The sequence below is a fragment of the Dendrobates tinctorius genome, unplaced genomic scaffold, assembly GCF_039654945.1.
Source record: "Dendrobates tinctorius isolate UK_male_01 unplaced genomic scaffold, ASM3965494v1 ptg000011l, whole genome shotgun sequence".
Classification (NCBI taxonomy): domain Eukaryota; kingdom Metazoa; phylum Chordata; class Amphibia; order Anura; family Dendrobatidae; genus Dendrobates; species Dendrobates tinctorius.
The window spans coordinates 35,499,065-35,514,123 of NW_027361679.1; positions in this window are offsets into that span (position 1 = coordinate 35,499,065).

Consider the following 15,059-nt stretch of genomic DNA (forward strand, 5'->3'; position numbering starts at 1 on the left):
CTTGTCACGGCCGGAGAACTAAATAAGCCGAAAGAAAGGGAAAATCTAAACTGCCCCAGAGCAGACACCAAAGCAATAGACAGCCCCCAACATGTATTGTCAGTGAAACAAGATGAAAACACAAACACAGAAAGATAGGCTGAGCAAACGATGGGGCCCTCACTAACTAGAAAAGACAGGAAAGAAAAGCTGCTGTCTGCAATCACGCAAAAAACCCTGTCAAAATATCCAACACTTCTGATAGAAAAAAGCCCTGAAGTCGCTAGACTTCAATTCCCTATATCAGCACTCAGGTATATTCTGAAGACAGAGCAAAAGAGATCAACTGATCAGAGACAAAATGGGGATTCAGTCCAGTCCCAGCCAGGGCTGGCTGAACACAAAAACTAAGTAAACCAGACAAAAACTCATATGAGAAATAGCAGAGAAAACTTAGCTTTAAGAAGGCAGGAACCAAACTGGAAACCAGAAGCCACAGTCAGGAAAAATCACCAGCAAGAAACTAGGGAGTCGGCTGACTTAAATCCAATCAGAAACTCCTGATGTCCAATCGCAGTCCTCTTCCTCAGGTGGCCGGTCTCTGCCATTTAGATCAGCTTCATTACCTCCCTTCACCAACAGAGGGAGTCCAGATAGAGAACTCACTACTCCTCTGTCAGCACAGCCAGCTCCATAACCCTCACCAGAAGCCAGTGGCAAACCCGAAAATGAGCTCACAACAGTACCCCCCCCTTGAGGAGGGGTCACCGAACCCTCATCCATGCCACCGGGCCGATCAGGATGGGCCCGATGAAAAGCACGAACCAATCTATCGGCATGAATATCAGAGGCAGAGACCCAAGAATTGTCCTCCTGGCCATTACCCTTCCACTTGACCAAATGCTGGAGTCTCCGTCTAGCCAGACGAGAATCCAGTATTTTCTCTACCTCATATTCCACATTACCTTTAACCAATACAGGGTCAGGAGGTGCCACCATAGTAAGAATCATAGAATCGTAGAGTTGGAAGGGACCTCCTGGGCCATCTGGTCCAACCCCCTGCTCAAAGCAGGATTCGCTAAATCATCCCAGTCAGATGTCTGTCCAGCCTCTGTTTGAAGACTTCCATTGAAGGAGAACTCACCACTTCTTGTGGCAGCCTGTTCCACTCATTGATCACTCTAACTGTCAAAAAGTTTTTTTCTAATATCTAATCTGTGTCTCCTCCCATTCAGTTTCATCCCATTGCTTCTAGTCTTTCCTTGTGCAAATGAGAATAAAGTTGATCCTTCTACAATGTGACAGCCCTTTAGATATTTGTAGACAGCTATTAAGTCTCCTCTCAGTCTTCTCTTTTGCAAACTAAACATTCCCAAATCCTGCAACCTTTCCTCATAAGACAGGGTTTGCAGACCGGTCACCATTCTGGTCGCTCTTTTCTGAACTTGCTCCGGTTTGTTGATGTCTTTTTTAAAATGTGGTGCCCAAAACTGGACACAATATTCCAGATGAGGTCTGACCAAAGAGGAGTAGAGGGAAATAATGACTTCACGTGATCTAGACTGTATGCTTCTGTTAATACATCCTAGAATTGCATTTGCCTTTTTTGCTGCTGCATCACACTGTTGACTCATATTCAGTCTGTGATCTATTAGTATACCCAAGTCTTTTTCACATGTGCTGTCACTTAGCCCTATTCCTCCCATTCTATATATGCTTTTTTCATTTTTATTGCCCAGATGTAGTACTTTGCATTTCTCCCTGTTAAAAACCATTGTGTTAGTTGCTGCCCACTTCTCCAGTTTATTTAAATCTTTTTGAATCCTCTCTCTCTCTTCTCTAGTATTAGCTATCCCTCCTAGCTTTGTGTCATCAGCAAATTTAATCAGTTTACCCTCAATTCCTTCATCTAAATCGTTGATAAAGATGTTGAACAATACAGGGCCCAGGACAGAGCCCTGTGGTACCCCACTTGAGACATTCTTCCAACTGGATGTGCAGCCATTTACGACCACTCTTTGGGTCCGATCACTAAGACAGTTATGAATCCACCTAACAGTTGCCTAGTCCATTCCATACTTAGTCATTTTTTCAATAAGGATTGTATGAGAGACTTTGTCAAATGCTTTGCTGAAGTCAAGATATACTATATCTACAGCATTTCCTTGATCCACCCAATCAGTGATACCGTCATAGAAGGAAATTAAGTTAGTCTGACATGACTTATTAGTTACAAACCCATGCTGACTCTGTTTAATCACTTCATTCTTATCCAGGTATTGACATACATGTTGTTTAATAATTTGTTCAAAGATCTTTCCTGGTATAGAAGTCAGACTCACCGGCCTATAGTTGCTTGGGTCCACCTTCTTCCCCTTTTTGAAGATAGGAACAACATTTGCTCTTCTCCAGTCTTCTGGCACTTCTCCTGTTCTCCAAGAATTTTCAAAGATTATGGAGAGGGGTTCAAAAATTTCTTCTGCTATCTCCTTCAGTACTCTGGGGTGTAATTCATCTGGACCTGGAGACTTGAATTCATTTAGGTTAGCTAAGTGTTTCCTCACTATCTTTCTGTTTATAGATATCCTGGATTCTTCTATTCCCTTAATAGGACAGTGAATAACAGTTGATGTTACATTTCCTTTCTGAGAGAAAACAGATGCAAAATAGGAATTTAAAAGTTCAGCCTTCTCAACATCCTGTCTTACCATTTCATCATTTTCATCCTGTAAAAATCCTATAGCATCTTTGACTTTTCTTTTACTTTTGACATATCCCCAAAATCCTTTATTATTGCTTTTGACATCTCTTGCAAGCCTCAATTCATTTTCAGCTTTAGATAATCTGATTTGTGCTCTGCAGGTTCTGCAGACCGCATTATATTCTTCTTTAGATATGCCTCCCTCCTTCCATTTTATAAACATTTTTTTCTTCCTTTTTAGCATGTGCTTAAGTTCTGTGTTCATCCATCCTGGTTTCCTCAAATGCTTCCTATTCTTCCCTCTTTTCGGAATTGTTAACAACTGTGCTTTGAGAATTTCATTTTTCAAGATTTCCCATCCTTCCTGGACATTTTTGTCTTTAAGGATATCCAGCCATTGGATCCCTCCAATTCTCTTTCTGAATCCCTTAAAATCTGCCTTTCTGAAATCTAACCTTGATGTCTGAGTCTTCACAGGTCTTCCGCCTCTAGTTATCCAAAATTCTAAAATAGCATGGTCGCTACCTCCTAGGGTCCCAGCCACTTTTACCTCCTCAACCATTTCCTCCCTGTTTATAAGGATTAGATCCAAGGTAGCAGTTCCCCTTGTTTTCTCCCTTACCTTTTGGAAGATAAAGTTGTCAGCAAGAGAGGATAAGAATTTCCTTGACCTGTTAGTTTTGCCTGAGAGAGATTCCCAACAAATTTCTGGATAGTTGAAATCTCCCATGACAACTATGTCATATTTTTTGGAGAACTTGGCCATTTGATGCATAAAGAGTTCATCCATATCTTCAGCTTGCACAGGCGGCCTGTAGTAAATGCCTACAATGGTGTCCTTTCCATTGTTCTGTCCTTGTATTCTTACCCAAACAGTTTCCACAGGACTCCCCGTCTCTGAAGCTTCAATCTCTGTGCAGATATACGCGTTTCTAACATACAATGCGACACCCCCTCCTCGTTTATCAAGTCTGTTTCTTGCAAATAAGTTGTATCCTTCTAGTCTTGTATTCCAATCATGTGTATCGTCCCACCAAGTTTCAGTGATTCCAATGACATCATATTTCTTTTCCTGTGTTAGTAGTTCCAATTCTCCTTGTTTGTTGCCCATGCTTTGTGCATTAGTATAGAAACATTTTAGTTTGTGATTGGTTTCTCTTTCTCCAATATTTTTATTGATTAGATTCTTTCGTCTTTGTTCTTCCTTTCCACTTCTAATAGCAGAGTTCTCAATAGCATTTGTCAGGTGTATGGCTTTTTCTGGTCTTTTGCTTCCCTTCCCATGTTGTTCTAGTTTAAAGCTCTCCTTACAAGTGTAGCAAGGCGACTTCCAAATACATGCTTTCCAGTCTTCGTAAGGTGCACCCCATCTCTAGCAAGTAGTCCATCATATAAGTAGTTCACTCCGTGATCCAGAAATCCAAATCGTTGCTGACGGCACCATCGACGTAGCCAGTTGTTCACCTGCAGAATCTTATTCCACCTCCTTGTTCCATGGCCATCCACTGGAAGGATGGAAGAGAAGACCACCTGCGCTCCCAGTTCTTTCACTTTCTTGCCTAAGTCTTCAAAGTCTCTGCAGATGGTTTCCAGGTCGTTTCTTGCGGTGTCATTTGTCCCCACATGTAGTAGCAGGAATGGGTAGTCATCTGTAGGTCTGAAGAGTCCTGATATCCTGTCAGACACATCTTTAATTTTTGCACCTGGAAGACAGCACATTTCTCTTGAAGTTATATCCGGTCTGCAGATAGCGGCCTCTGTTCCTCTCAACAGGGAATCCCCCATGACCACCACTCTCCGCTTCTTCTTCACAACATTTTTCTTTCTCCATCCAGGAGGACTCTGAAGGCGTACAAGGTTGCTGTTTGTTGGCAAAGTCTTATCCTGATGTATTTCTTCATCGTTTTCCTGCGTGAGAGCCTGGTACTGGTTTCTGAGCAGTATGGGTGCTGACTGCCTCCTGATCCTCCTGCTTCTCTGGGTCACATGTCTCCATTCCTCTGTTTCTTCAGGTGCACTTCGAATTTCTTCTCTTTCTGTAACATGAAGAGATAATTCTGCTCTGTCCAATAACTCTTCACCTTCCTTAATGATCTTCAACGTAGCTAACCTCTCTTCGAGATTTTGCAACTTTTCCTCCAACAGGGACACAAGCTTGCATTTGTGGCATGTGAAGTTTGGCTTTTCCACTGGTAAATCTGTGAACATATAGCAAGAAATGCAGCTCACCAAATGGCTCCTGGCCTCTTCCATCTTGAGATTTCTTAAAAACGATGAAAGATGAGCCAAAATTCGCGCAACGATAGGCGCGCGGTTTTTCCGATTTCCTCTTTTCAGCTGCAACGGCCAAAACCCAGTGATCGTTGAGCTCGCGGAGACTCTTCACTTATCCCAGAAGGCACTGGGAATATGCAAATGATCTCCTCAAGCCTCTTCCCCTGGTTTTCCGATTTCCTCTTTTCAGCTGCAACGGCCAAAACCCAGTGATCGTTGATCTCGCGGAGACTCTTCACTTATCCCAGAAGGCACTGGGAATATGCAAATGATCTCCTCAAGACTCTTCCCCTGGTTTTCCGATTTCCTCTTTTCAGCTGCAACGGCCAAAACCCAGTGATCGTTGAGCTCGCGGAGACTCTTCACTTATCCCAGAAGGCACTGGGAATATGCAAATGATCTCCTCAAGACTCTTCCCCTGGTTTTCCGATTTCCTCTTTTCAGCTGCAACGGCCAAAACCCAGTGATCGTTGAGCTCGCGGAGACTCTTCACTTATCCCAGAAGGCACTGGGAATATGCAAATGATCTCCTCAAGACTCTTCCCCTGGTTTTCCGATTTCCTCTTTTCAGCTGCAACGGCCAAAACCCAGTGATCGTTGAGCTCGCGGAGACTCTTCACTTATCCCAGAAGGCACTGGGAATATGCAAATGATCTCCTCAAGACTCTTCCCCTGGTTTGAACTTTGGAGAAGCCACCTTCATAGCGATATTCTTTGATGACAACCAAACCATATCACCCACTTTAAACCGGGGACCAATGGTCCTATGCCGGTTAGAAAACCACTGGGCCTTTTCCTGGGAGAGAGACAACTTATCCACTACTTGGTCCCAAATCTGCTGCATTCTTTCTACCACAGTGTCAACACCTGGGCAGGCTGAAGATTCCACTTGCCCTGAAGAAAATCGAGGATGAAACCCAAAGTTACAGAAAAAGGGCGACATCAAGGTGGCAGAACTAGCTCTATTATTTAAAGTGAATTCGGCCAAGGGCAAAAATGAAACCCAATCAGCCTGATCAGCAGATATAAAACATCTCAAATAGGACTCCAAAGTCTGGTTTGTTCTCTCCGTCTGCCCATTGGTCTGAGGGTGAAACGCAGAGGAGAAGGACAACTGAATTCCAAGCTTGGAACAAAAGGCTTTCCAGAATCTGGAAACAAACTGAACTCCTCTGTCCGATACAATGTTCTCAGGAATCCCATGCAACCGAACCACCTGTTGTAAAAACAAGGGTACCAATTCTGAGGAAGATGGCAACTTTGGGAGTGGTACAAGATGGACCATCTTAGAGAATCTATCACAAATCACCCAGATAACAGTCATTCTCTGAGAGACAGGAAGATCAGAAATAAAATCCATTGAAATATGGGTCCATGGCCTCTTAGGCACCGGCAAGGGCATCAACAACCCACTAGAGCGAGAACAGGGTTTAGACCGGGAACAAGTCCCACAGGACTGCACAAAATTCCTGACATCACGGGATAAGGCATGCCACCAAAAAGACCGACTCACCAAATCTCTGGTACCAAAAATACCTGGATGACCAGCCAATGCGGAGAAATGAACTTCAGACATCACTCTCTTCCTCCACTGGTCAGGAACATACAATTTTCCCATAGGACAACGCTCAGGTTTGTCCTCCTGGAATTCTTCCAGAGCATGTCTCAAATCGGGCGAGATGGCAGAAAGAACTACCCCCTCACCTAAGATGGTAGTAGGCTTGGTCACAATAGGAGAATCAGCAAGCAAACTCCTAGAAAGGGCGTCTGCCTTAACAGTCTTAGTGCCTGGAAGAAAAGAGACCACAAAATCAAAACACGTAAAAAACAAGGCCCACCTAGCCTGTCTAGGATTCAAGAGTTTGGCCGACTCAAGGTAAATCAAATTCTTGTGGTCAGTGAGGACCACAACTTGATGTCTAGCTCCCTCCAACCAATGTCTCTACTCCTCAAATGCCCATTTCATGGCTAACAATTCCCGATTCCCCACATCATAGTTGCGTTCAGATGGGGAGAAATTTCGGGAAAAGAAGGCACAGGGATTCATTTTAGACGTCACAGGATTTTTTGGGACATAACAGCTCCTGCACCAATCTCTGAAGCGTCTACCTCCACCTGAAAAGGAAGTGAGACATCAGGTTGCCGCAAAACCGGAGCAGAAGTGAACCTCCGCTTCAGCTCCTGAAAGGCCGAAATAGCCTCTGAAGACCAATTCAGCACATCAGCACCCTTCTTAGTCAGTGGTCACATCAGTCAGTGGTTTAGCATTACCAGAAAAATTAGCTATAAATTTACGATAAAAATTAGCAAAACCCCAAAACTTCTGGAGTGCCTTCAAAGAAGTGGGTTGAACCCAATCATAAATGGCCGGTACCTTGGCCGGGTCCATTTCAATAGTTGACGGAGACAAAATAAATCCCAAAAATGAAATCCTCTGTACACCAAAAAGGCACTTTGATCCCTTAACATACAAGGAATTCTCCCTCAAAATCCGGAACACAGTCCGAACATGTTCCACATGAGAACCCCAATCCCTGGAAAAGATCAAAATATCATCCAGATAGATGATCAAAAACTTATCCACAAAGTCCTGGAAAATATCATTCATGAAGGATTGGAAGACAGAAGGGGCATTAGTGAGCCCAAAAGGCATCACCAGGTACTCAGAATGTCCCTCCGGAGAATTAAACGCTGTCTTCCATTCATCCCCATGCTTGATGCGAATAAGATTATACTCCCCCTGAGGTCAAGCTTAGTACACCAGCAAGCACCTTTAACTCTGGAGAATAAATCAGAAATCAGGGGTAACGGATACTGATATTTAACCGTAATTTTGTTGAGGGAATGATAGTCAATACAAGGCCTTAATGAACCATCTTTCTTGGCCACGAAAAAAAACCCAGCACCTAAGGGCGAAGAGGATGGTCTAATATGACCCTTCTCTAACGACTCCTTAATATAAGATCGCATAGCCTCGTGTTCGGGTACAGATAAATTGAAAAGTCGATCCTTGGGAAATTTACACCCAGGTCTCAACTCAATTGCACAGTCATAACTCCTATGAGGAGGCAAAGACGCAGACTTGCTCTCACTTAATACATCATAAAAATCAGCCAAATAGTCAGGAACATCATGCGACTGGGGAGAGGTGGAGAAAACAGGAGTGTCGCCAAGAGCACACCGACAACCCCAACTCACCACAGACACAGATTTCCAATCCAAAACCGAATTATGGATTTGAAACCAGGGAAAACCCAGAACAATGGTATAATGTAAATTATGAAATGCCAAAAATCTGCAATTTTCTTGGTGGTCTGGGGCGACCCGCATTATCACTTGGGTCCAAAACTGAGGTTTATTCTTCGCCAAAAGAGTAGCATCAATATCACCCAAAGGAATAGGCGTCCGCAGAGATGTCATAGGAAAACCACAATGTTTAGCAAAATCCAAGTCCATCAGATTCAAGTCGCTCCTGAATCCACAAAAGCCTTCGCGGAAAATGTGGATAAGGAGCAGATCAGAGTAATTGCCAAAAGAAACTTAGGCTGTACACCACCCACAGCAAATGTGTGTGCAAAACGTTTCTCTCATTTAGGGCAGACAGAAATAACACAAGAGTCATCTCCACAGAAAAAACACAGCTTATTACGCCTTCTAAACTCCTGATGTTGCGCCCTAGACAAAACTCTATCACATTGCATAGGTTCAGACTTTTGTTCAAAAGGTGGCAGCGCTTCCCGTGTAGTCTTGCGTTCACGTAAACGCCGATCAACTTGAATGGCTAATGACATAGAATCATCAAGACCAGAGGAAACAGGAAATCCCACCATAGTATCTTTTAAAGTTTCAGACAAACCCTTCCGAAAGAGAGCTGCCAATGTACTATCATTCCATGTAGTAAGGACTGCCCACTTTCGGAATTTCTGACAGTATAACTGCAGGATCCTGACCCTGGTTCAATGCCAATAGGGCTCTCTCACCTTGATCAATAGCATTAGATTCATCATATAACAACCCCAAGGCTTGAAAAAATGCATCCACATTAGTCAAAACAGGATCTTCAGGTGTCAAAGAAAACGCCCAATCCTGGGGATCGCCGCGCAGCAAGGAGATGACAATTTTAACCTGCTGCGCACAGCTCCCCGATGAGTTAGGATTCGAGGCAAGAAATAATTTACAATTATTCTTAAAATTCAAAAATTTAGACCGATCCCCAAAAAACACATCAGGAGCAGGGCTCCTTGGTTCAACAGTATGTGAATGAGTGAGATAGGCGGAAATTCCCTGTACTTCAGCAGCGAGCTGCTCCACACGATCAGACTATTGCTTAATCTCCATCAAGGAGAAAAAGAAAAAAAGAATCCTCCTACAACCCCAGAGAAAAAGAGGAGAAAATATACATATATATAAAAAAAAAAAAATTCTGACACTTCTTTTCCTTTTTTCTTTCTTTTTCTACAATTCTCTCCTGCTTTTGAGTACCCTAGAATCTGCGGTATGGCTGGTGATTCTGTTTTGAATGAGTCACCGAGGAGGAAAAACAAAAAGCAAGCTAAGCCCAGAAAACCGGAGAGGTTGGTAACTAGCGGATTGCAGACCCCTGATCCTATCCACAACAACTAGCAGTAGCCGTGGAGCGTGCCTACGGTGGTCCTAGACGCCTCGTCACGGCCGGAGAACTAAATAAGCCTAAAGAAAGAAAGGGAAAATCTAAACTGCCCCAGAGCAGACCCCAAAGCAAATGACAGCCCCCAACATGTATTGTCGGTGAAACAAGATGAAAACACAAACACAGATAGAAAGATAGGCTGAGCAAATGATGGGGCCCTCACTAACTAGAAAGGACAGGAAAGAAAAGCTGCTGTCTGCAATCACGCAAAAAACCCTGCCAAAATGTCCAACGCGTCTCATAGAAAAAAGCCCTGAAGTCGCTAGACTTCAATTCCCTATATCAGCACTCAGGTATGAAGACAGAGCAAAAGAGATCAACTGATCAGAGACAAAATGGGGATTCAGCCCAGTCCCAGCCAGGGCTGGCTGAACACAAAAACTAAGTAAGCCAGACAAAAACTCATATGAACAATAGCAGAGAAAACTTAGCTTTAAGAAGGCAGGAACCAAACTGGAAACCAGAAGCCACAGTCAGGAAAACTCACCAGCAAAAAACTAGGGAGTCGGCTGCCTTAAATCCAATCAGAAACTCCTGATGTCCAATCGCAGTCCTCTTCCTCAGGTGGCCGGTCTCTGCCATTTAGATCAGCTTCATTACCTCCCTTCACCAACAGAGGGTGTCCAGATAGAGAACTCACTACTCGTCTGTCAGCACAGCCAGCTCCATAACCCTCACTAGAAGCCAGAGGCAAACCCGAAAATGAGCTCACAACAGGGACCCCCCAAAAAATGACGTGGGGTCCCCCTATAAATTGTAGCTAGCAAAGGCTAAGTGGAAAGCTGCGACCTGATATTAATAGCCTAGAGAGGGGCAATGGTTATAGGCCCCCCCAGGCTATAATATCAGCCGCCCTAGATTTGGCGCATCATATTTGTGCGCCAAATGTGGCTCTTAACCCCGCTCTTCCACAATGCCCTGGTGCGGTGACAGGGGGTAATGGCGGTGGGGTTCATGGCAGTGCCAGCCGCCATGAAGCCCAGGTTCGTAATGAGGGGCATCTATAAGACACCCCCATTACTAACCTACAAAAGAGAAAAAAAAGACAAGACCCAGAAAAAAATATTTTATTTGAAATAAAAGACACCATTTGATTCTTAATTGAATAAAAAAAATATTTACCTGGCCACATTGCTGTGATGATCTTCCATGACAGCGGTCACATCTGCAGATGTGGCAGCTGTCATGGCTGCTGCATGCTTACACTGCCCTGAACACATCCGCTCCCAGCAGCGTGAGCCTCCGAATGAGGTCACCGGAGTGCATTGAACTCGCGCTATTCTGGTGACCTCATCGACGGCACTGCCGTACCGTGAGAATTTCTCACGGTCTTCGGGTCTGTAACGAGTTCACCAGAGCAGCGCGATCTGCATTCGGGTTGAACTCGTTATACAATGAACGGGGCTGTTTTACGGCCCCGTTCATTGTATCGGCGGCGGTGGTTTGGAGCAGCCACGTGTTATGTAGCTGCTCTAAACTTTAGATCATCGTGGGACACTCGATTAAAATGGATTCCTACGAAGGGTAGGTATGTTTTGTGGTTTGTTATTTTACATTTTTTTCAAGTGAACGAGGGCTTCGGGGAATTAGGTGTCTAGGTGAGTATATGCTATTTTTTTATTTTCGGTGGCGATCGGCGAGGACAGGTAAGTATAATTTATTTCCACAGGTAACAACTGGCCACCAATGAAATTTATTTTTGGGGACAAATAAAAAAATAAAAAGGGGGACAAAAAGGGACAAAATAATAATATTGGGGGCAGGCAAAAAAAAAATTAAATATAGGGGAAAAAATATTTTTTAAAAATGAGGAGCAAAAAAATATAGGGGCAAATATAAAAAAAATATATATAGATAAACAATATATGTGCCAAAAATTAAAAAAAAATAGGGGACAATATATTACAGGGCAGAAATTATTTGTAAAAAAAGCGGGGACTTGTGTGTCTTTACAGGGGGGGCGCACATTGTGTTTTTTTACAGCATGAACAGTTCGATGGCAACTACTGCTCCCATCAAGCTGCTCCTGCTGCCACTAGTGAAGGCGGAACAGACATAGGCCATGGGAGTAGTAGTCTCTCGCTTCAATACCCGGCACTGACACCGGAACTCAGGACTGGAGTGTGTGTCTCTAGTGCCGGCAGCAGTGCTGGGTATTGAGGCAAGAGACTTGTGCGAGTTCCTCGCATTGCACTCGCAAGTGTGACCCCTACCTTAGGCTACTTTCACACATCAGGTTTTCGGCGTCAGGCGCGATCCGGCGTCGTGCCGGAATGCCGGATCCGGCAAATGTTTTGTAAACCTGATGTGCCGGATCCGGTTTTCTGCCGAATCCGTCTTGTTATTGACAGACAAAACCGGATCCGTCTCATCCGGTTCATCCGTTTTTCTATCCGTTTTTCGCCGGATTACGCCGGATCTGGTTTTTAAAATTGACCCTTGTGGCCTTCCGAACGGGATTGGCTACTGGAAAACTATATATAGCATGTTCCTACAGCCCTTCTTTGACAGGTTGTAGAGGAGAAAGTGCAGGTTGGAGAGAAGAGCAAGTTACTGGCGAAGATGGATGTTGTCATTGGAAATATTACCACTAGAAGTTCTGTGACGGTTTCAGTAATGAGGGACAATTTTGCACTATACTTTATGTCACCTCAAGGCAGAGTACACTGGCAGGATGACAGAGTGTGAAAGATTTGTGCCCTAACCAAACTTGTGTACCTTCTGGACCAACAGTATATACCTTTGCCAACCAAAGTTGGCTATCTTGTCATGGTCTTACTATTTTTAGCTTTAGGCCACAGGTGTGTACCTGGTTGTGTTTTATGCAAAGTATTTCACCTTTTAACAAAAGTTGTGTACATTGTTAGGAAATCACCAACAATAAACACAACTTTTCAGGTGAAATACTTTGCTTCAAACACAACCAGGAACACAACTGTGGCAAAAAGCTAAAATTTACCCACAGTTATATACCTGGTTTTGAATACCTTTTTACCTTTTAAATACCCTGTATTTAACCTTTTTTTTAAACATATTTCGCCGCAGAAAGAAATGACAGACAACCAGTGTAAACAATAATTTAACTTTTATTTAAAATATTGTTTTTTGTGTAAACTGTTTTTAAAGTTAAAAAAACTTTTTTAATAAAGGTTTGAAACCAACCAAATGTGCATTTTTATTACAAAAAAAACATTATAACTCGGTGTAGTGTGGGGTGGAAATACTGCTGGAGGGGCTGCGGGACACTTCGACAATGGGAGTGTGGAGAGAGGACTGGGATCGTGGTGGGGAAGGTACAGTTAGAGGTGATGGTGTGGAAAAAGCTACAGAATGGGTGGACATGTGGGAGGCAGAAGAGGTGGTGGGCGGTGGAGTGGAGGGTTGGGCAGGGACTGTAGGAGCAGATGATGTTGATGGAAAGTTGTATGGGGAAGGAGTTTGGTACGGGGAAGGAGTTTGGTACGGGGAAGGAGTTTGGTACGGGGCAGGTTGCTGGAAGTGGGGAGATGTCTGGTACTGGGGAGGTTGCTGGTACTGGGAAGGTTGCTGGTACTGGTGAGGTTGCTGGTATGTAATAGGAGGGGGAGGATGGAAAGTGGCTGGAGGGGGTGCAGATGTAATAGGAGGGGGAGGATGGAAAGTGGCTGGAGGGGGTGCAGATGTAATAGGAGGGGGAGGATGGAAAGTGGCTGGAGGGGGTGCAGGTGGAGGAACTACAGTGGTGGGAGGTGGAGGTTGGGATGTAACCTGCTGTAGAGCACCGTGGCACGAATGCATTACATGCATCTGCTGGGTAGGAGATAGTGTTGCCATGCGCTCCACAACAGACCTGAAAAAGGTGTGGTTTGGCGAAGATCTTGCTTCTGAATGCATGGTTTGCAGAAGTGTCTTCACCTCCAGAATGCTGGAGTTGATTTGCTGAAAGCCTGCGGAGATTTGCTCTGACAAGACTTTTAGACAGTTCTGGAAAGATGCATTCAGATGCAAGAACTCTGGCGCATAACTCTTTTCCTGACCCCTCTGCCGCTGCCGCCCAGTACCCGCAGGTGTACTAGAGGTGGCAGGGGCAGAAGGGTGGGGTAAAGGGAAAGCGATCTCCTCACCAGCAGCTTCATGTAATGTAGGCGGCCACGATGCTCCTGTGCTGGTGGATGGGACAGATGGGTCGAATGTGTGGGAAGGCTGGGAAGGTGCAGATGTACCGGGGCGGTCGAAGTGTCCCTCGGTGCCGGTCTCCTCAGGGATCGCCTCAGAAGGGTCCAATCGTGCAGGCTCCTGAGTGCTGCTCACCGTGCTGTGGAATAAAGAGAAAAAAAACAATTAAAATACTGACATGGTATGGCCCTGGCTGAAAAAGAAAAGTTACATCTAACATTTTTTTTCACATGTGGTGTGTAATATTTACCTTCTAGTGACCATTGTTTCCCGGAGGAACGACAGGGCTTGTGCGTACTTGTACTTGCTCCTGCGTCCTCCAGATCCACTCGGGGCCCGCATCTCTTTATTGAACTCCTTCTTGAAACGATCCCTCACAGACCGCCACCGATTCACAATTCTGTTCCCTGAAATGAGAAAGGAGTGGTTAGTATACAACATCAGTGTTTCACAAACTCCAGTCCTCATGGTCCCCAGGGGTCATGTTTTCAGGATTTCCATAGTAAATAGAAATCCTGAACACATGATCCGTGGGGACCACGAGGACTGGAGTTCGGGAAACACTGGTTTACATCAAGCAACCGGTACTGTATATACTTACGCTCTTTAATCTGAGCGCGAACATCGAGGTCCTCCCAGCGGCCCACAAGGAGCGAACAGATTTCCTCCCAGAGTCGTCGGGTAACGATAAGGTCTGCGTGGCGGCGGTCAGCCATATTCCAGAGCGGCTCCCTTTCTCTGACGAGATCGATGAGGTGGTCCACATCGAGTCCTCCATCCTCACCGTCAGAGTCGGGAGCACGCTGTGAAGGCTGTTAAAGAAAAAGACAAAAATAACATAATTAGCCTCCACAAAAGAAATGAAATAAAAAGTGCAAAAAAACAAAGCAAAAATATTTATACTTACACGCTGGTGACCGCCGCGTTGCTGTCGCCGACGACCCTGGGAGGCACTGCGAGGACCTCTTGGCCGAGCACCAGATTGGGAAGACTAGAGAAGAAAACAAAAAATGTTATGTCTTTGGATGTAGGCATTTGTTTGCTGTGTGTGGTCTGCAGAACATTGTTTTCTATGTGTTGTGTGTAGTGTGATGTTGTGTTTCTGCGTTTGATGCAAAAAACTTACCAATTGTGAGCCCACTCCAAGTGTCTGTCCACCCCTTCCTTCTTCTTCTGGGAGCTCCTCTTCATCTTGTGAATCCTGTTTTGAAATAAAAGGCAATGAATAGACATATATTACAGAGATGATGGATTTTGGAAATAAAAACTTACCGTCAAACG